The 20,782-nt window shown below is 40.9% G+C and overlaps 1 long non-coding RNA gene across 2 annotated transcripts; it reads left to right on the top strand.

Moving 5' to 3' along the window:
- Nucleotides 1-6,956: 6,956 nt before the first annotated feature.
- On the top strand, nt 6,957-18,584 carry LOC112648337 (uncharacterized). 2 transcript variants are annotated; one of them, XR_007412190.1, is made up of 8 exons: nt 6,957-7,152; nt 7,821-7,921; nt 9,651-9,884; nt 10,922-11,155; nt 11,281-11,578; nt 14,022-14,109; nt 15,054-15,236; nt 15,968-18,584. It is a non-coding gene; the product is annotated as an uncharacterized LOC112648337 (long non-coding RNA). The 2 variants fall into 2 exon arrangements; XR_004817410.2 differs by lacking the exon at nt 11,281-11,578.
- Nucleotides 18,585-20,782: the final 2,198 nt, after the last annotated feature.

Genomic DNA, 20,782 nt, shown 5'->3' with positions numbered 1-20,782 from the left:
GACAGACTGGTGAAGAAAACTGAGACATAATTGGGATCACTATCCCTGCAATTTTGTGATGTTGAGGGTAGCACTGATTGCTGCCATTTCCATAGCTTTGATTCACTATTTGGCAGTGTGTCTGTGGAGTGTGTGTGCATGCATGTAGTAGGTTTAGTGGCTTCTACTTTGCTTTCTCCACTAGCCATAGGCCAGCAAACTAATGTAGGTGATGTGTTCACCACCTAAACTATGATGTACGTTCATTCTAATCATATCTGGGGCCCACTGAAATGATAAGAATATAGTAGACCTGTTTTGAGTTGGTCCTGGACCGGGACACTATCCCCCAGGTTCATACACCCTATTTTAATAGGGGTGATATGATGTTTGGGACTCCTATTCAGTTCACTTTGTGTCTAATGGTCCTTGAAGTGGGTGGGTATTCTCTTTACCTTGGTGCACAGTTACCTAGGTAAATAGCCATGGGCTCCTTTAGGGTAAAACTGGAGGGATCATTACAATTTACAGACACAGGCTAGGGTAAGCTAGGTATTCTTCCTCATAGGGACACAGCCTCTCCTTCAATCAAAGGCCTCCTGGTAGGAAAATTGGCTCAAGTTTGAAAACTGGACAAGGGACTGCCACTTTTTATTAGGGTACTTACTTGTAAGTGCCTTAATCATTCATCCTTGATTTCAAAAAATTGCATATTTTTGAATAATACTTGAGTTGGATGCCCATCTATCGTCCCCTAAGAACACCATGTTCTGTTAAGTATCTCGATAGTTCTTTATAGGCCTGGCCTCTTGGCTGCCATTCCAGTCTTGGTCCTCATTTTGGTAATTGCTTCTACCTTGCTTCTGATGGTTAAGTGCTGACACCTGGCTTCTATTATGTTTGGATCCTGTCATCTCCATTACTGTGAGTTCTATAACAGCATCTCCTGAGATCACCCTGGCCTCTAGCCACCTCAGAGCTTCTCAGTGAGCTGGTGTTCCTCTTAGTAGCACATTGCTTATCTCTGGTGACAGTATGTCCTCTGGGCCCTCTCTTGGTGGTGGTGGTGGTGGTGGCTTGTGGCCTTATGTGGAATATCTACCCTACTATGTTAACCTCTATAAGCCTTCTGATCGGTTCTTTACTCTGCTGTAGCAGATTTGACATTTTGACTACATTTAGTGGAGCCATTGTTACCCAAGCTTCTAAGAACCATCGTATCAAATTCCTTGCTGGATGTTTAATTCTGTGTAACAGGAAAGTTTTCTCGTCTTAATGAATACTCTCATTTCCACCTTCATGTCCAACCATTCCTGATCCAGCATTCTCAGTATCCAGTTCCAGATGTGCTCTCCTGGCACTTGCTGGTACAAGTCGTTCTTCCAGCAACCTCAGCACATGTCCTTGAATGTGGTTTAAGACAACTATTTGATTATATCTCACATTTCCTGGGTTAGGAATACAGGTAGGGCTCTGCCAAGTGGCTCTTTCATTCTATAGGTTTCAGAGGTATGTAGCTAGATAGAGGGTTGGTCTTGAGGGCCTGAGACAGCTTCACTCGTGTCTGATGTCTTGACAGTGATGACTGTAGGCCTGCAATGGCCTCCCCAGCATGACACTACTGGGTAACAGCCTTCTTATATGTATCTCAGGGCTCCCTGGCAGTATAAGAGAGAAGAAACTACAAGGCTTCTTATGACCCAGCCCTCAGAAGTCTATGATTGTGTCTGTTTTTCCACATTCTATTGATCAAGGAAGTCACTGAGGCCAGCTCAGATTCAACGAGAAGAGATGAGACAGCATTTTTTAATGGGAAGAATAGCAAAGAATTTGCTGCCATCATTAATCTATCATACTTCCTTAGCAGAGCAATGTAGCACTTCAGTGATATTGTGACTTGATCCTTTATTACTGACCTGTTGGTTGGGATGACATCTGAGGATAAATTTTTTGGATGGTACATATTGTCTTATAAGCCAGAGACCCCTACATTAATTTTAAGCAATTGAGAGCCTAGTCATCAACATGGAGAAGCAATCAATTCTGCAGGCCCCAGGGGCTCAGGGAAATATGAAGATTCAGTTTTCCCAGATGATCCTATCTCAATCTCAGGATCCCCCTTTCCATCGAGGGCCCTGACTTTGATATTTCAGAGCCAGGTCTGAGCTTCAGTCTTTGGTTATTTTAAATTAAGTCCTGCACCTGATCTTTTGCCTGTCCTGCTTTCTGGCTGGAGGACACGAAAGTCTTTCTCTGTTGCTGTAGTGGCCCAGGGGCTTTCAGGTTTTACCTTAGATAGAAGGTCAATTTAAGGCAGCCTTTATTGTCTTTCTGCAGAGCATTGGTGGTTCCCAGAAGAGCTATCTTGTTCCATAGACCATCAGAACTGATTTCACTGGAATCTCTGGAATTCATATGAATTAGCACCTGCATTGGCCTCCCCTTCACAGAGGTGCCAGCCTAGATCACCTCCAGTGGAACCTTCAGCATTGCCCAGCTACAACTGCATGGGGTCAGCAGGGCTCCACCTATGATCATGTGGGACCCTGAGTGCCAGCCAGACAGCAGATGAGTGAGTGCCAGTGACCTTCCAGGATTATTCCCAGCTCCAAATCTCCAAATGCCTTAGTTTGAGCTCTCCTGGGAAAGGACTCTGAGGCACATGTTTGTAGGCAGGATTTTATCTTACTTTTTTTGGAGGATGGGCAGTGTGCTCTGGAACAATACCTGTGACGAGTAAGGGAAACAGGTTTGGTTAAACGAAGCTGAACTGTCCTCTGCCAACACTTCAGGAAGCTCTGGAACTACATATTCCAGATTAAGTGATGATGAACCCTGGGCCTTTGTGCTCCTGCAAGCAGGCTGTCCCCCAGAGAGGAGTCATGACCTTGGGCAAGGCAGCTCCTATCAGCCAAAGGCAATTGTTGGGAGGGCATGGCTGTGATCCAACAAGGAGCCAACAAATCCTGGAAGCAGGAGAAAGATTGCCTCAGTTCTGAAGGAAAGCTGGTTAGTGTCCAACAGGATTTACTGCACATCGCCCAGTTGGGTTAGTGGGATACACACTAGTGACAGAATAAGCAGTCAACTGGGACACAATGCACAGACCACAAACTGGGAAGTCAGAGATCACAGCTCTGAAGCAGGCTTATTACCAACAGTGACCAGAGGACAGGCAATGGCAACATTATGACCACATAGTCAGTGCTAAGGATTTATTGGATGGGAATTTTTGAATGACTACATGGTTGGAATAATAGAGAATCAGAACTCAGGGAGCAGTCTGGCTTGATTGGCTTGGCCAAATTCTTCTGGCTTGTCTGAGCTGCATATGCTCCTTTTGAAGCCGCTCATTTAAATCAAGGGCAGGAGTGATAACAAGTCCTTCCTGAGAGGAGGACCTGGGGTAGGCATCTTCTGTGCTATAGTACGTCACCTCAGGTATGTTATGACAAAATGACCACTTGGAGACTAACTCGAAAAAACACTTTCTATTTGTGCTTCCATGGGATAATGTGGCTGAAGTTCTCAATAATCCATTAAAAATGAATTTTTGGAATAAGCTTGTTTGTATTAAATTGGAAACTGCTTGTGCTCTAGTTGAGGTAGGAAAGTAGAGTAATTCCAGAAAGGAGTAAAACAGTAAGAGGCCTCCACAGAACAGTAAGAGTTCTGTCACTTATTTCACTTATTTCAACTAGGTGGCTCAACCAAATACTGACAGCAAATACAACTAGGGGCAGAAAATTAAAAATCATATGTTGGGAAAACAAGTTTATTTGCTCCCTTGTTGGAGATGATATTTGGAGAAAGTCCCATTAGATCAAGTACTATAAACAGCGACAGAGATTTGGGCACATGCCCCACAGCAGGCAAGTTAGAAAAGCTGTAAATCGAGGGATATTGATACAATGACAAACACAATTTAATGATGGGGCTTTGAACTTGGGTGCAAGGGAAGATGACATTTCTCTCCCTCGGGTTGCAGAGGCACATGAGGGATGCCTTCCCAACCAGCCCCACATCTTTCATAGACAGTTGTGGCTGTTTCTTCCTATCATTTTCAGTAAGACAATCTTAATTTTTAAAAGAAGTCCTTGAAAATGCTTTTTTCTCTTGAGTTCTGTCACTTATTTCATTTGATTTGTTTAAAAAATTGGTTAAAAAATATCACCAAAGTGCATAGGACTTTTTAAAAATCATCCCGGATTTTAAAGCAACGGATCATTTTTCATAGGAACATTTAAATATAAAGAAATGGTCAGCCCTATTCAGAATGCCAAAATCCAAATGTTCCAAAGGTGTTTCGGCTTCAGACATGAATAAATATATTCTTTGAATTGGTCTCTTTGTACTCGGTCCCATACTGAGAATAAACTGCCAAGTTAGCAGCCTAGAAAGCAGAAAAAAAATTTCTGTAGATTTATGGATAAGCTGAAAAGAGTTATAAAAATACACTGATTGAGCCCAGGAAGCAAATTTCCTGGAAACATTTATAACCCCAGGGTTGTTATAACTCCTAGGGCAAGGCAGAGTGTGGAGGCAATGCACGAGGCTGTGGTGGGCAGCCCCACCTGACCCTGGGTGAGACCACTGTGGCTTCTGGGGGGAGATGATGGTCTGTTTATATTGTTTTGCTGGGGTTTATGAAGGATTCTTGTCCTCTTCTCACAGTGGATACTTGTTGAAAACACAAATTAGGACGGGAAATATGTTGGATCAACCAAACCAGCCTTCTAGGGAGTCTGGTTAGCAGTTTGAGATGCAAATTTCTATAATTTGCCACAGTTTGGGCCAACGGTTGCCGTGGAGTGAATGCTGAAGTTGTCAGATGATCTGATCCGGGTAACACATGGGCTTTGCCACTTACCTGGCTGCATGAACTTCAGCAGCTCATAAACCTTCTGAGCTTCCTTTTCGTTGCCTGGTGAACTGAGAGGGCTCCTATCCCAAAGAGCTGTTGTGTCCACCTGTGATGACACAGGTAAATGTTTGCAGTGTCCCTGCTGGGCATCCTGTCTTGTGCTCCCAAATATTAGTATACCCTGAACTTATTCAATAAGATAGCACAGGCTTAGCTTGTAGCAGAATGTACTTAATGCTTGGCATTTAGTGAGGAATCAACACTATCTTTTGACAATTAAACACGGCTTTCTCTTTGGCCTGTGTGTTGGGTGTACGGCACAGTTATAATAGAGGTCAAGAACACCATATCCTTATTCTTCACTCATCAGCAAAGCATTTTTTTTCTTGAGTTCTAATCTTTGCTCATACAAAAACATTTTTTGAACAAATATTAATCATGTAGCAGTTATATATAGACTTTGTGCTCAATGGTAAGCCTAGAATGGTGAGCAAGACAGACTTGGTCTCTCCTCACTGACGTACAGTCGAAGGGAAGGGAACCACAGCAACTGAACAGTCAGTGAGGTCAGTTTCCTGGTTTGCCTTTACCAGCTATGACAATCCCATGGAGGAGAAGTAGCCAGGTGCTGTGAAAGTCTGAGGGGCTCAAGGGAAGGGGATTTGGGGGGAATAATTCTTGCCCTGGGATCTGATGGATGAGTAGCAGCAGATAAGAGAAATCGAATGGTAAGAGGAAGGACCTGGAGGGAAGGGAAAGGAGGGTGTAAGGTACTGATAGGCCATGTGGGTTGGAAGCAAGAAGAGAATGAATCACACGAAGCAAGGATGCAAGGCATCCAGGTCGCATAAGGATTTCACCCTAAAAGCAAAGGGCTGCAGGTGAGGGCAGCAGGTAAACATGTTGGTTTGGCACCAATAACAGGTTTTGGGAGACAGGGTGAATTTGGGCAGACTTAGGAAGTGGTTCAATAGGCCCAAGTGTCTCATGATGGAAGCTTGGACTAGGGAGGTGGCTGGAGAGAGGGAGACAATGAGGGATTCTACATATGCTGAAGATTTTAAATTCATAGGTTGTGGTGATGAGCTGACTGTGTCAGGTGGGGAAAGGGGGTTTCTAGTGACTACTCCCACACCTCTGGAAGGATGATGGCACCATTCCCTGGTGCAGAGACGTGTGTGAGCCTGTGGAGACTCGTGGAGGTGGAGGTGCTTTTGAGACACTTGAATGACAGACACAAGGAGCAGACCCCTGCATCAAGGTCTGGCCTAGAGATGGGGACTTGGAAGTGAGGGCCCCACGTGGGGTATGGCTGAGAAGTAAAGAGGGAAGAGGCCTGGGCCTGGGCCTCTTTATGGTCTGTCTGAGCATAGGCCTGGGAACCTGGTCAGGAATGTCATGGACAACTCATCTACTGAGTTTCTTAGGATAAGAAATCCCTAAATGACTGGACCCAGAGATGGGAATTCTGGGACCCAGGGGTAAGATATAGCAGGTATGTGCGCGTGTGTGTGTGGAGGGGCAGTGGGCATGACCCATGCTTCTCAGAATGGAAAGCCAGAATCAGAATAGAATGCAAATATACATATGTGCCTGGTATTCTTGGTCTTGGTGGATTGTACCGAAGTGCAGTGCATAAGGGAACCATTTCCATGCAACTTTCTGTTGCATATGGATTTGAAGGAAGGGAAACGCATTGCTTTAAGCCTGCTATTGTTGTTTTTTCCAGAAGTCCTTTTGATTAAAATTGCAAGTACATGGGCGCCTGGGTGGCTCAGTGGTTGAGCATCTGCCTTTGGCTCAGGTCGTGATCCCGGGGTCCTGGGATCGAGTCCTGCATCAGGCTCCTTGCAAGGAGTTTGCTTCTCCCTCTGCCTGTGTCTCTGCCTCTCTCTGTGTCTCTCATGACTAAGTAAATAAATAAATAAGTAAATAAATAAATAAATAAATAAATAAATAAAAATCTTTAAAAGAATTGCAAGTACACACACAGTTATATACACACATATGCAACTAGAAGGCACCCACTTTAGTTTATATATTTGGAAAGATAGCTTCATTTTCCCTAAGAAAGTGAAGGAAAATGGCTCTAATTATTTTTCTGTTGCAGACAAAATATAAGAATGCCATACTGCTTGCTTGTGATTCTACTCATTTACTTAATGAAGAAAAAGAAGAGCAAACGTTCTCACTAAGGACTTGATTCATGTGTATAGTGATTGCTAGAAATGCCAGCAACCTCCACATGTCTGTTGGTAAAGAGGCAGAATTCAAGTGTGAGGATTGGGAAGAGGGCAGTAGGCAGTCAGGTGAGCATATCCTGACCTCACCTCAGGGAATGTCATTAGATTTTTTGTTTTTAAAGAAAATTACTTAAAGAGAAAATAATAATGATAATGATAGGAAAGAAAATAATTTGTGAATTTTATGTTACTCTTTGTTCCTATTTTGAATTTGGTAGGAAAGCAAGTGTTCATCCCTAGATATTAAGTGTGGGAGAAAGATGCTGTCCAACACCTAGGACTGATCAGAAAATTCACTTTGGAGAAGTTGAGCTTCTTTTATGAGAGTGTGAGCTAAACCCACTCCCTGCCTTTGATGATTTGATTTATGATTCATTAGGACATTTATAACTTGCTGAAGGAATAAAACCTAAAGTTGCTAGATCTTAGTGTGCTCACCATCAGAAGGTACAATAATGCAGGTGCTCCTTTAATACTGAAAAAAAAAATAGGAAGAAAATAATACGATAATAAGTGTTATAGGAATACTGATTGGAATATACCTATATAAAAATGGCACATTGCTGTATTTGTAACCGAAGAATTGTGCAAGAAACAGTGTTAAATGGTGTGAAAAGGTGGGAAACCTCATATTTAGTATATAGACAACAGGCAAAGGAGAGGATTGCTCAAAGCAGCTAGAAAGCAGTGGGGAACCACTGAAATAAGGATTTTCCCAATTGTCTTTCTGCTAGGACTTCAAGTAGCATCTTGTAGTTATTATGTCACCAGTGAATCCCTCCAGAAGCAACAGATAAGTAGGACATGAATTTTGACCTCAAGTCCTGAGGCAAAGGTATGTAGATAAATGTGGGAACATGAAGACAGCTTCTCCTCTAATATGTGCTTTTATTTCCTGGAAACTGTACAGTTTAAAATTTTTTCTCCTATTCTTCTTCTCTTTTCTCTCTTACCCTGTGGAATTTGAATAGACAAATTGCCTACAGATTTAAATAGGTGTTTTAGAATTTTTGAATGGTTTGAAAATAACCCCCCCCCCCCCTTTTTTTCAGCAAAAGAAGTGCATTCCTGCCAGGTGCTTTTAAAAGCTCTGTTTGTTTAATAAAAATTACTTGAATATTTAAACATAGGTTTAGACTTTGAATAAATCACTCATGACGAATTGAGCACAGCAGTCTAAAAGGGAGGCCTAAAGTTATTTTTATGTTTAGAAGTTGAATTTACTTTTATGAAATGAAAAAAAAAAAAAAAAAACACACGCACTTCCAGGGCTGTTTCATGGTGAAGTAGTTTCAGAACTGGTGGGAAGGAAATAAGGTATTTGCTAAAATGAAAGGCATTTTTGGTTTCCGAAAACATGCTCTGTAGCTACTGAGATTTGATGTGATTTTAGACTCGTTGAGATCTGGTAGCATTTCCACAAGCAGTGACATTTCTATAATCTTCAAATTAAGTGTCATTTAAACTATTCAGCAGGCCAGTGACCAGATTACTTGCCCATTTCCACTTCCACGAGGAATGGGGAGCGATCTACGGCTTGGTTTTTCTCATGACGTGCCTGTGGATCTGTACTTCCACTGATCTCCTTATTCACAAATTTTCAGTGGCCCAGTTTTGGAGGAGAAAGATCCACCTTCTTGGGATGTAGACCTCCCCCCGCCCCCCTCCTGCGTTTGAGGGCTGATGAGCTTTCACGCGGCGCCACTAGGGGGCGCGCATGGGCCAGCGGGGAGCCTGCAGCCCCAGGCATCAGCAATAATGATTTTTAACAGGGGCAGAGTTCACTATTTGATACCTTGTATTGGTGCTTGCAGTCTTTACAATTATAAGCCGGGAAGTACTAATTGGGAAAATGAAGACAAATTAAGTTTTTAGACATTATGTTTCTGGGTTTCCTTCATGTTTGGATTTTATAGCATCTCTTTTTTTTTAATTTTTTTGAATCAGTGTGATTTAGTGAGAAGTCTACTGAGTAGTACATAGATGGTCTTGGGCAAATTTAATGAGATTTTGTTTTCTTATCTGTAAAACAGGCACATACAAGGGTTCTGTGATGATTAGGTGTTTGTGAAGGAGTTAAGGAGTTTGGCCCATAAGAATTGCCAAAGAATATATTAGAATTAGATACTTCAGTATTTTAAGACTTTTTCTTCTCTTTACGTATTTCATATTATGTATGTCTTGTTCAATCACTTATGTAAAAAACTTTTAAGCAGAAAGAATTTCTGTCTCTGAAAATTTTTACAGTTTTCTGCTCAAGAACCAAGACGTTCTTTCTGAATCTTCTATGTCCAATGAAATTAAATGTGAGACAGAAAGCAGAAGGTATTTTCTGACGCGGGGTGTTTGTAGCTTTGATTCTGAGGTGGGCAAGTTTTTGAAGCTTTTTAACACCTACCAGTATAACTGTACATACCTGTCCAGTGGATTGGCTTCACCAGTTCAAAAAAAACCCCCACTGTATTAATTGTGATCATTTTAAATATTAAACACCCCTTTTATTAACCAGAAAATGAAAGCTTTGTGAATTTTATGTAACTCTGTTCCCACTTTGAATTTTGTAGGAAATCAAGTGTTCATCCCTAGATATTAAGTGTGGGAGAAAGATGCTGTTCAACACCTAGGACTGATCGGAAAATTCACTTTGGAGAAGTTGAGCTTCTTTTATGAGAGTGTGAGCTACACCCACTTCTCTGTCTGCTTTTGAAGATTTGATATATGATCCATTAGGAGATTTACATCTTGCTGAAGGAATAAAACCTAAAGTTGCCAGATCTCAGTGTGCTCACCATCAGCAGGTACAATAATGCAGGTGCTCCTTTAATACTGAAAAATTGGGAGTAGTCGTGTCAATGGCCGGCAGAGTGGGCCCGTGTGCAGAGAAACCTCCTCTTGGCTTCTGTGTCCCTTGCTGTGAGCTGGTCACACTCTTCAGTTCTGGAGAAAATTCTTTTCTGGGCCAGACAAACCCAGTGCTCTAGGCTAAGCCCAGTCGAAGACCAAGTCAGCTCATGGTCGTGAAAGTTCTTCAGTGCTGGCTGCCGAGGCACTCTTCTCTGGGACAGCCAGAACACAGGCTTGTTCTCTTCCACACTTCTCATTTCAGATCAGTGGCTCTTTCCAGCCTCCCACCCAGGGGCCACCACCATTGCCTGTTGATGAATCTGACCCCACCGATCTTAAATGGGTAAAATAAAGCAAGAGCTCATTTCTTTCGTCTTTCTTATTGCAGCAAGAGCACCCCACGATCCTACAGGGTCTGCTTGTGTGAGCCTGGCCATGTGAATCAGGGTCCCTAGGGACTCCCACATTTATAGCACCAAAAGCCTAAAGCACCTTTGCTGCATTCTCATTTTATATCAAACCATGGGGTTTGGGCTGGTCTCTAACAGCAAAGTACAGGTCTGTGCATGAAGTGGATGGGCCAGAGAGAACCAGCCACCTTCCAAGTGACAGGAGCACAATTTGGACTTGCCCAATATGCTGTTCTTGGACACTTTTGCCCCCCAGACAGAGAGCCACCTCAATCCTATGAAACTTGAGATAGAGGTTGTGACAGGTGGGGTGGGATTTGATGACATAGAAACCTGCCAGTCCTGCTACCAGCTGCTAAACCAGAGGTCGGCAGACTTTCTGCGAAGGAACAGATAGTAACTGTCTTGAGCTTGGCGGGCCACCTGGTCCTGTCACAATTCAACTCAGTCATTGACATGGACAATAGGTAAATGAACGAGTGTCTGTGTTCCCAGTGAAAGTTTACTTATACACCTATTAGGTGGTGGGTGCTATGGGCTGCAATTTGCTATTCTTGCTCTGACCATCCCACCCCCATTAGTTCCACAGAAAAGGGGCCAATAAAGCACCCTTCCGACAGAAAGGACCAAGACCCTGGAATAAAAGAGAACAGACATCTGTTTCACTTTCTCAAATCCTTATTTGGGCTATCGTTGCCCCTTCAGAGGTTTCTGAAGTCCTAAGGCATAGCAGGACTGTCTTCTGCAGACAGCCCTCTCACAGGGGAAGAGGAAGAAAGCCACCATCTGGAATGGATTAGGAGCCCACTCCTCAGGTACGTTTGTAGACTAACATTTTGTCCATTTCGGTGGGCCTGTGGGCAGTGGGCTTCTTCATATAACAGGCGTTTTCCCCAAAGACTATTTGCAAGAGGGACATTTTTTTTTCTTCCTTCCTTAGTTGCCCTGCAGAATGTATGCTCAGGGGAGAATTCTCCAGCTCACACTTGATCAAGTGGCCCACCAGGCCACTTTGCCTCTCCGCTGGCCTCCAGCTTGGAAGATAATCATGGCACCCAGCCAGGAGGTCTCAGGGCTCAGCCGTGGTTGGGTCTCTCCTGTAATGCCACAGTAGAGGCCCAGGTCACCCTATTATCTACCTCATGATTTAACGTGGATGGGGCAGTCTTTGGAATGGTGGGCCAGATATCGTAAACAAATGACGGTCGCCTTCTTGAATGCTTGTGTGTGGTCACGAGGTAAGATCCCTGTTGCCATGTCTTTGCTGGGACCAGCTTGCCCCAGTGAAGTAAGCCTTGACGGAAACCCGAGAGCTTGTAGTGTTTGCCGTGGGATTGACAAGACAGACCTGCTGCACTTGGTGGTCTGCTCAATCATTCTACATGTTGCCATTAGACGAATCCTTCCAGGATTGTTCAGATGGATGGAAGGCTGTGTTGAGAACAGCCAGTGTTGCTTAAAATCCTGAATGATAACTTGTAAGTGCGTATATTTCCTTCTAAGAAGGAGAATCCGTCCTGTAGATGTTATTTCCATAATCTTTATTTTCCTTCTGTTGAAATCTAAATAATGTAGCCTATACAATTGAAAAAGCAGCAAAAATAAAATTTCTTTTGGTAATGATTTCAATATTACGGTTTTCCTCTTTATTATTATTATTTTTTTTTTGATAAACTGCAGTTTCTGTGAGTGACCACTAATGTAACAAGGTGGTCGTTTCTTCTACGTTAAAATAAGACTCGTTTCTTTCCAATCCTCCTACTCACTTAACCCAAATTTGGCTTTCTTTTGCCTCTTTCATCACCTTTCTTTCTTTCTTTCTTTCTTTCTTTCTTTCTTTCTTTCTTTCTTTCTTTCTTCTTTCTTTCTTTTTTCTTTCTTTCTTTTTCTTTCTTCTTTCTTTCTTTTCTTTCTTCTTTCTTCTTCTTTTTTTTAAGATTTTATTTATTTATTCATGAGAGACACAGAGAGTGAGAGGCAGAGACACAGGCAGAGGGAGGAGCAGGCTCCAACTCTAACCTGGGGCTCCAGGATCACGCCCCGGGCCGAAGGCAGACACTCAACCGCTAAGCCACCCAGGGATCCCCCATTTTTTTCATCCCTTTCTAGAGCTTTCTGATCTAACCTGCTACTAAATCAACCGGTCTTCTACCTCTGTGATGAAGTAGAGAAGGAAAGTTAGCAGCCTTCTGCTTTAAGTCCAGACTCCTCTGCTGAGGACTTTCCTCCTTCCTCTTCCCTCCCTTTCTCTGCCTTTACCCCATTCTTTCAAATAGTTAAAAAAAATGTCTCTTGCTTCCACTCCAGACTCCTGGCTCCCCTCCTCTGAGGCAACCACAATTAATAGTTTGCTTGGGGTTTTTTTTGGAAATTCTTCTGCACGTGCAAGCACACAGCCCCCTGTTATTTGTTAAATAAATAGTATGTGGTATCCAGTCAATGTTTTGCATTTTGTGCTCTTTATTCAACCCACTTCTTGAAGATTATTCTACATCAGCACATGTGGGTTGACTCCAAACCTTTCCATGGCTCGTGTGTAGTTTCCAGCGTCTTCCATGCTCTGCTCCACCTTTTCCTAGTGACCGTTAATGGTCATTGGTCCCCTGGGTGGCATCAGGATGGCTTTCTTCCATCTCTCCCATCTGCCCTGAGGCCACGTGTTTCCTCTCCATGCACCTGATCGTTTAGTCTGGCACATCCTTCAGGACCCAATTCATCCTGCCCCTGACTAAAATCTCTTGAGACTATGGTCTCAAGGTTAGCACTTAGTTGTTCCCTTTATGTCATCTTCTTTCCCCCTGATGGAACCACAGATCCCTCCGGGCAGCCCCTTTGACCATCTTATTCTTCCAAAGTGCCTAGCACAGTGCCAAGAACTAATTTCACTGGATTCTTCCTCAAAGGCATGGCCACATCTATCACTTTCCATTTTTGACTGTGAGCACATTTTAGGGCCTCTGGGGTGCTTTTGGGGTTGTTCCCATCCCCGCAGTGAGTAATCCTGATGCTCATCCCAAACAGTAAAGGCCAGGGCTAACTTTTATGCACCTCTCTTTATTTATTGTCATTCTAACATGGAGCCTGGAGCCATGATTTTATTTTACTCTTTCTGTTGTGATTTCCCCAGCTTGCTTATAAAGCTCTAACATTGGCATCAGCCAATGTTGCAAGAGATGTAGGTATTTTCATATCCACTAAAAGATATACCAAAAGCAGACTCTAAAGTAATTAAAGTTCCATGATTTAAGAGAAAGAAGAGGTCTCAGCAACCTGGCTGGGCCTAGTGGGTCACCTGGACACACCCAGACTTAATAAAAGTTGGAATTCAGGGCTTGGGCTCCAGGCCATGGGGTGTCTTTGGTGCATCCTGTCCCCTCTGCCCTACTCAGTCCTTATCCCTCACCTCTGACCTCAGGTACTAGGCCTCTTTAATTCCTGTTGTCTAGATGTGGGTTCTATCACCTCTTCTTCCTCAGGAGACAGAAGCATGTACAATTCACATATAACGGATTGCCTATATTTAGTTAGGGCTAATTGAACACGTTGGTTAGGCATTGGTGGCTTCCTCCATGTTGCTCGGTAACTGAGGCAGACCAAAGCCCAAAATATCTCTTGGAAGTCTTTCAATTGTTCTTTGAAAGTTCTTTCTGACACAGTGTTCTTGATATCATTTTTCTTTAGAAAGTCTTTTTAGTCCCTGGAAGACATCTTCGCCAAGCGATAGATTACTGCTACATTTTGAATAAATGAATTTGCTGTCTCCACTAAGGTAAGCCCTTCCTTAGTTAAGGTAAGTTCTGTTACTTTCTCACTGGATGCTGAAGGATGTGTAATCACTTTCATAAACAGAAAGAACTATTTTTCCATGCCACTTTATTTTTCAACTTCTAAAGGCCAAAAAGAAAAAAAGAAAAAAGAAAGAAGGAAAACCTGAAAAAAAAAAAAACAGTAATACATTATTTTGCGGCAGAAAAAGCTCCATTGAGGTGAAAATTTGGGTGTTGTGATTAAGAAAAGATTAAGGATATAAATTAGGTGATCGTGACAGGTAGAAGGTGCCTTGTAGGTGAGATGTGGGAAAAAAGAATGAAAGAAAATGAAGAATATATCTAGAAAGGCAGAGATAATAAGCATATGTTTTTATTTGCTCATCAATGTTTGTGTTCACAAAACGTTTTAGAGGAAATGTAGTACAACAAATATAATGAAATAGTTTCAGAATTGTTCCTTTAGGGCAATAAGAACCAATTTGTACCCTTTAAGTATATAGTAAGAGTTTAGTAAGTGTGTGCTGGTCCCAAGATAGAAGTAGTATGACAAACTTTTCCCAGATACTAAGTATCAGATGTCTTATTATCAAAATCCCTATGGCTTTACTCATCTTTTAGAGCTAAAAAAGGGGATTTTATTTATTTATTTGACACAGAGAAAGACAGCACAAGCAGGGGGAGCAGTGGGAGAGGAAGAAGCAGGAGGGAGCCGGGATGTGGGGCCCTATCCCAGGACCCTGAGATAATGACCTGAGCTTAAGGCAGATGCCACCCAGATGCCCCAAGAGCTAGCACTTTTTATGATATGATCTCTTATGCACTGTAAAAGGCACAGACAAGCTAACCTTATAGACACAATTAATAATATCACAATATCAGGGTTTTTTTTTTAGAGTTTGAAAGATTATTCTAACTTTCTAATAAAAGATCTGATGAATTACAGAAAGGAGCCATCTGAAGATATCAAGATAAGTGTAGTCTGTAGAAGATTGGAGAAATAATACTGATTTATGGTCTTGTTTAGAAATGTACATTTTAAGCAGTTTGTGTCCAAACTGCCTTCTGATAATTAAGGCACCTCAAATCAACATCAGTGATATGAAATTTTGGAGAGACTATAACTAAAGTGAGTATGCATTTGATTTGTTTTGGTCACTTGATAAAGTTTGATTTCTTAACAAGCCATATGTATGTAACAAAGATCTAATATTCAAAATGTCTCTGCTCATGTTGCATCAGAGGATTGATTCAGCTGGAATTAATGCTATATCTTTCAGCTGCCCTTGAAAATATAACATCTGAAAATTGGATTATCTTGCTGTCGCAATGTGGTTACTATCCAGTCTGGGGTAGATCTTGGATGAACACTGATAGCCACCAGTGGGTCATAAAAAATGGGAAATCTTTGCCTTCCAGATTACAGATCTGGACCTTTCTTCTTCTCATTTCCAGTGACTCTGTCTTTTCTCCCATGCCCATCTTGTCCATCCTGCAGGATAAGGGGACTTATCTTTCCTCCAGACTAACCACACTTTAGGGAACATGCTAAATGCAGCTCACCAGTGAGTTTAGCACAGATCTGAACTATTAAGCAAACCTTTTGGATGTGTGCCTTTATACCTGCACACCCTGTTTCCACCTGATGGCATCTGCAGCTGGGAACAGGTGAAAAGTGAACACCCATCAACAGGAAAGGAAGCAGGTGACCTTAGAACTTAGAAGCTGGGAGTGTAGTCACATAACTCAGTCTAGAGCAAGCCTATGGTGATGAAAGGGATTTTTGTTGCCCTACATTTTTCATGGTGGACCTGTCTGGAATTATAGGAGTGTGATATATTATCTTCTCATTTTCTTTAGACAAAGCGGTCGGCTAGAAAGGGAGGATGCATCATGCCAAGAATTATCTAAGTGAAACCAAATGCAACAGCCTGAAATGCTTGGACTCAGTTGTTTCCAAAACCTGTTCTTCCTTTGTGGAATGAAACCAGCCCAAACTGCTGTCTGGAATGCAGTAATCATTGTGAGGGTGCTCTGCTTTTAACAACGTGTTAGGAGAAAGTGTTTCTATGCCAGCTCCTGGAAGGTTATGTGATATATTAAATTTTACAAGCCTAGTCCCTTTTTTGGTAGGGAAAAACCGATAAAGGAAAACTGGGTTGCCAGGGACTTGCCCAGTGTGCATCTGGAATGTCTCCGCAAGCAAAACCTGGCTTTGGACTTACTCTGATAGCCTTAGGGCTTTTGGTGATTCCACTGTCCAGTCCTCTCCCCTGCTAGTTGCAATGTGAAAATGCAGGCTGAGAAAAAGTTGACAAGAGCCTTGCATTCCATATTCTAGAGAGGCCTTCCTAATAGAAGTGGAGATTTGAGGTCAGGAACAATAAGAAATAGTTTTATGGAAATGGAAAATTTAGAGAAAAACAAAAATACAAAAAAGTAGAATTTTTATAATGCCTCACTTTTCTTGTTTTGGAGTATAAGGATTAATAAGTGAAACTTTCCCTTTCCCCCTCACTGACCCCCAAAGGAACCGGAGCTAACAGTCGAGCAACCATCACACCAGACTGCTCCTTGGGCTTCTCTGTCCAACTGCATGCATCTGCACACAAATAATTTTATGGCATTTTTACCATATTGGACCACAATGTATGTATTGTTTGACAGCATCTCTTTTCACCTGTTCTTTGACATGGATATTTTTTCAAATCAGTTCACATAAATCTACTTCACTTTGAAAAGTTGCTATGTAGTGTTATAGTATATGTATATATATATTTTTTTCCTTTTCCTTTTTTATACATTTATTTATTTTTTCATAAATTTATTTTTTATTGGTGTTCAATTTGCCAACATATAGAATAACACCCAGCGCTCATCCCATCAAGTGCCCCCCTCAGTGCCCGTTACCCAGTCACCCCCAAGCCCCACCCACCTCCCCTTTTACCACCCCTAGATCGTTTCCCAGAGTTAGGAGTCTCTCATGTTCTGTCTCCCTCTCTGACATTTCCCACTCATTTTTTTTCTCCTTTCCCCTTTATTCCCTTTCACTAATTCTTATATTCCCCAAATGAATGAGACCATATAATGTTTGTCCTTCTCAGATTGACTTATCTCACTCAGCATAATACCCTCCAGTTCCAACCACGTCGAAGCAAATGGTGGGTATTTGTCGTTTCTAATGGCTGAGGAATATTCCATTGTATACATAGACCACATCTTTATCCATTCATCTTTCGATGGACACCAAGGCTCCTTCCACAGTTTGGCTATTGTGTATGTATATATTATAATTTACTAAGTTATCCCAATTTTGATGGACCTGTAGGTCATTTTCAAGAGAAATAGCCAATAACAAGCATTTTAGATCTTAGAGATCATCTAGTTAAAATTTCTCTTTCTATAAAGAGGAAATTGAAATCTCAGAAAGGCTGAGTGACTAGAACGATTAATGGAGGGCCATGAATAGAATATTTATGTGTCGTGGATTTTTTAGGCATGAGGACTCATTCTATGTTAAAAAAGAATCTGAGAGAATTCATGGGAGGGCAGACAGATAAGGAAGCCTTCATTCATTCATTCATCCACTCACTCACTCACTCAAATTCTTCTAGGGACACATCACTAAAGAAAACATAGAACAACTTCTTGCCCTCAGGAAGCCCACACTTTAGTAGGATAAGTGGGGAGAGACAGAGAATACATAGAATAAATTAGTTATGTTATATTGGAAAGTGATAAAATCTATGGAGAAAAATTAAGCAGGAGAGAGGTGGGGTCTGGTGGTCATATTAAAATTTTAAGTGAGAGGGTCAGATCAGAGAAGAAAAGTCACTGACTTTTTATAAGAAAATGAGCTTTAGTGAAGTATAATTGACATACAATAAACCACACATAAAGTGGACAGTTGAGAAGTTTTGACTTGTACAGTATATACTCAAGAAGCAATCCCCACAATCAAGATAATGAACACCCATCATTACTAAGAGTTTCCTCCTGTCCTTTGTAATCCATTCCTCTTGCCACCCCCTGAAACCTCACCAGCAATTGTTACTGTGCTTCTTGTCACTATACATCAGCTGAATTTTTTTAGGCCTTGATATAAATGGAATCATATGGTATGTACTTTTTTGTTTTGTTTTGTTTTATTTCGTTTGTTTAAAGATTTTATTTATTTATTCATGAGAGACACAGAGAGAGAGGCAGAGACTTGGACAGAGGGAGAAGCAGGCTCCTTGCAGGGAGCCCAATGTGGGACTGGATCCCAGACCTGGATCACACCCTGAGCCAAAGGCAGACGCTCAACCGCTGAGCCACCCAGGCATCCCAGCATGTACTTTTTTGGAGAGGCAATGGCTTCTTTCATTCAGCTTAATTATTTTGAGATTCATCTTGTTGAGTGAATCAATAGTGCATACCTTTTCGCTGATGTATACTATTCTATTGTCTACCCATTGGTATTTGATGGATATGTAAATTGCAGTTTTGACTATTATAAATAAAGTTGCTATGAATGTTCATCTACACATTTTTATGTGGATATATGCTTCATTTCTGTCAGATAAATATCTAGGAATGAAATGGCTGTGTGATATGGTAGGTACAAGTTTAGCTTTTAAGAAATGCCAACTCCTTTTCTAAAATGACTGCAACATTGTAGATTCTCCTAGTAGACCATTTGCATTCCAATTACTTCAAATCCTCATCCACACTTGTTATCATTATTCTTTTTTTTTCCATAAAGATTTTATTTATTTATTTATGAGAGACACAGAGAGAGAGAGGCAGAGACACAGGCAGAGGAAGAAGCAGGCTCCATGCAGGGAGCCCGATGGGGGACTCGATCCCAGGATCCCGGGATCACACCCTGAGACAAAGGCAGATGCTCAACCACGGAGCCCCGCAGGTGCCCTCATTACTCTTTTTAATTTTAGACATTCTTAAAGGTGCATTGTGCTGTCTTGTTTAGGTTTTAATTTGTACTTTCCTAATGAATATTGATGATCATTCAATTTCATGTGCTTATTTGCCTTCTGTATTATTCTGTATTATTTCTTTAGTGAGCTTTCTGTTAAAATCTTTTGCCATTTAAAAAAACTTTTTTTTCTTAGTGTTTTGAGAGTTCTTTCAATATTCTATGTATAGCTCCTTTACTAGATATAGAATTTGCAAGTATTTCCTTTTTATTTTCTTAACAGAAGCTCTCGTCTTCTGAAGAGCAAGAGTTCCTTAACTTTGTTGAAGGCTAGTTAATCATTCTTTTCTTGTAGGCATTTGGTGTGGTATCTAAGAAATCTTTGTCTAGCACCAAATCACAAAGGTTTTATCTTAGGCTTTCATATGGAAGCTTTAGAATTTTTATATTTTACATTTAAATTTATAATCCATTTTGAGTTAACTGTTGTGACTTTAAAAAATTCACAATAATGTCCAGTTGTTCCATCGTGGTTTGTTGAGAACACCATTCTGTATTCTCTCTCCATTAAATTCACTTTGTAACTTTGTGCAAAATAAACGGACATGAATGGGCTTATTTTGGGATTCTTTATTCTGTTCCATTTATCTATATGTCCCTCAATATACCAATGCAAGGTTATCTTAATCATTATTTTATATTTCCTGATGCTGCTGTAAATGGCATTAATTTTTAAATTCAGCTTTCTAATTGTTGATTGCTAATACATAGAAATACAACTGGTTCTGTATATCTTATATTCAGCAACATTGCTAAAGCTCCCCTAGTAGTTCTCATAGGTATTTCTACATAGACAATCATGTTGTCTGTGAATAAAGAATGTTCTCCTTTTTCTTTTCAATCTACATGAATTAAACTTCTTTGTCTTGCCTCACAGGTTAGAAATTCCAGTACAAAGCTGAATAGAAGTGAAAATGGACCTTCTTGCCTTTTCCTGATCTTAGTGAGCAACCATAAAGTCTTTTACCATTAAATATCATATTTAAGGATGTGTTTGCTGTAGGTTTTCTTTTAAAGACTATCTTTTTAGAGCCATTTTAGGTTCACAGCAAAATTAAGAGGAAGGTGTAGAAATTTCCCATTTTTGCCCTGGTCCCACACATGTCCAGCCTCCTGTATTACCGACATCCTCCATCACAGTGGTACATTTATTATAACTGATGAACCTGCATTAACAATCACCAAAAGTCCATAGTTTACATTATGGCTTACTCTTAGGTGTTGCATATTCAATGGATTTGGATAAACGTATAATGACAGGTATCCATCATTTTTACTTCCGTAAACTATATGTTTCTTTATACTTGATCTTTATCAGTTTAAGAAGTTTCCTCTCTATTTCTTATTTGATAAATTTTTTTTTATCAATAATAGATTTGGTATTTTTTTCAAATGCTTTTTCTGTATCTGTTGGCATAATTATATGGTTCTTCTATCTTAGTCTGTTAATGTGGTCAGTTACAGTCATTAATTTTGAATGTCAAAGCAACTTGCTCGCATTCCTAGAATATATTCTAATATACTGTTGGATGTGATTTGCTGAAATTTTGTTTTTAATTATTTTATCATTAATCATGAGGAATATTGTTCTATAGTTTTATTTTAAAGTTTTTGTCTGATTTAGATACTGGAGTAATGGTAGCTTCATAGAATGAGTTGGGAAAAAAAGAAAAAGAATTACTTGGGAGGTAGTCTCTCCT

This window comes from Canis lupus, chromosome 7 (genome assembly GCF_003254725.2).
Source record: "Canis lupus dingo isolate Sandy chromosome 7, ASM325472v2, whole genome shotgun sequence".
In the NCBI taxonomy this organism is placed as follows: Eukaryota; Metazoa; Chordata; class Mammalia; order Carnivora; family Canidae; genus Canis; species Canis lupus.
This window is presented reverse-complemented; position numbering and strand designations above follow the sequence as displayed.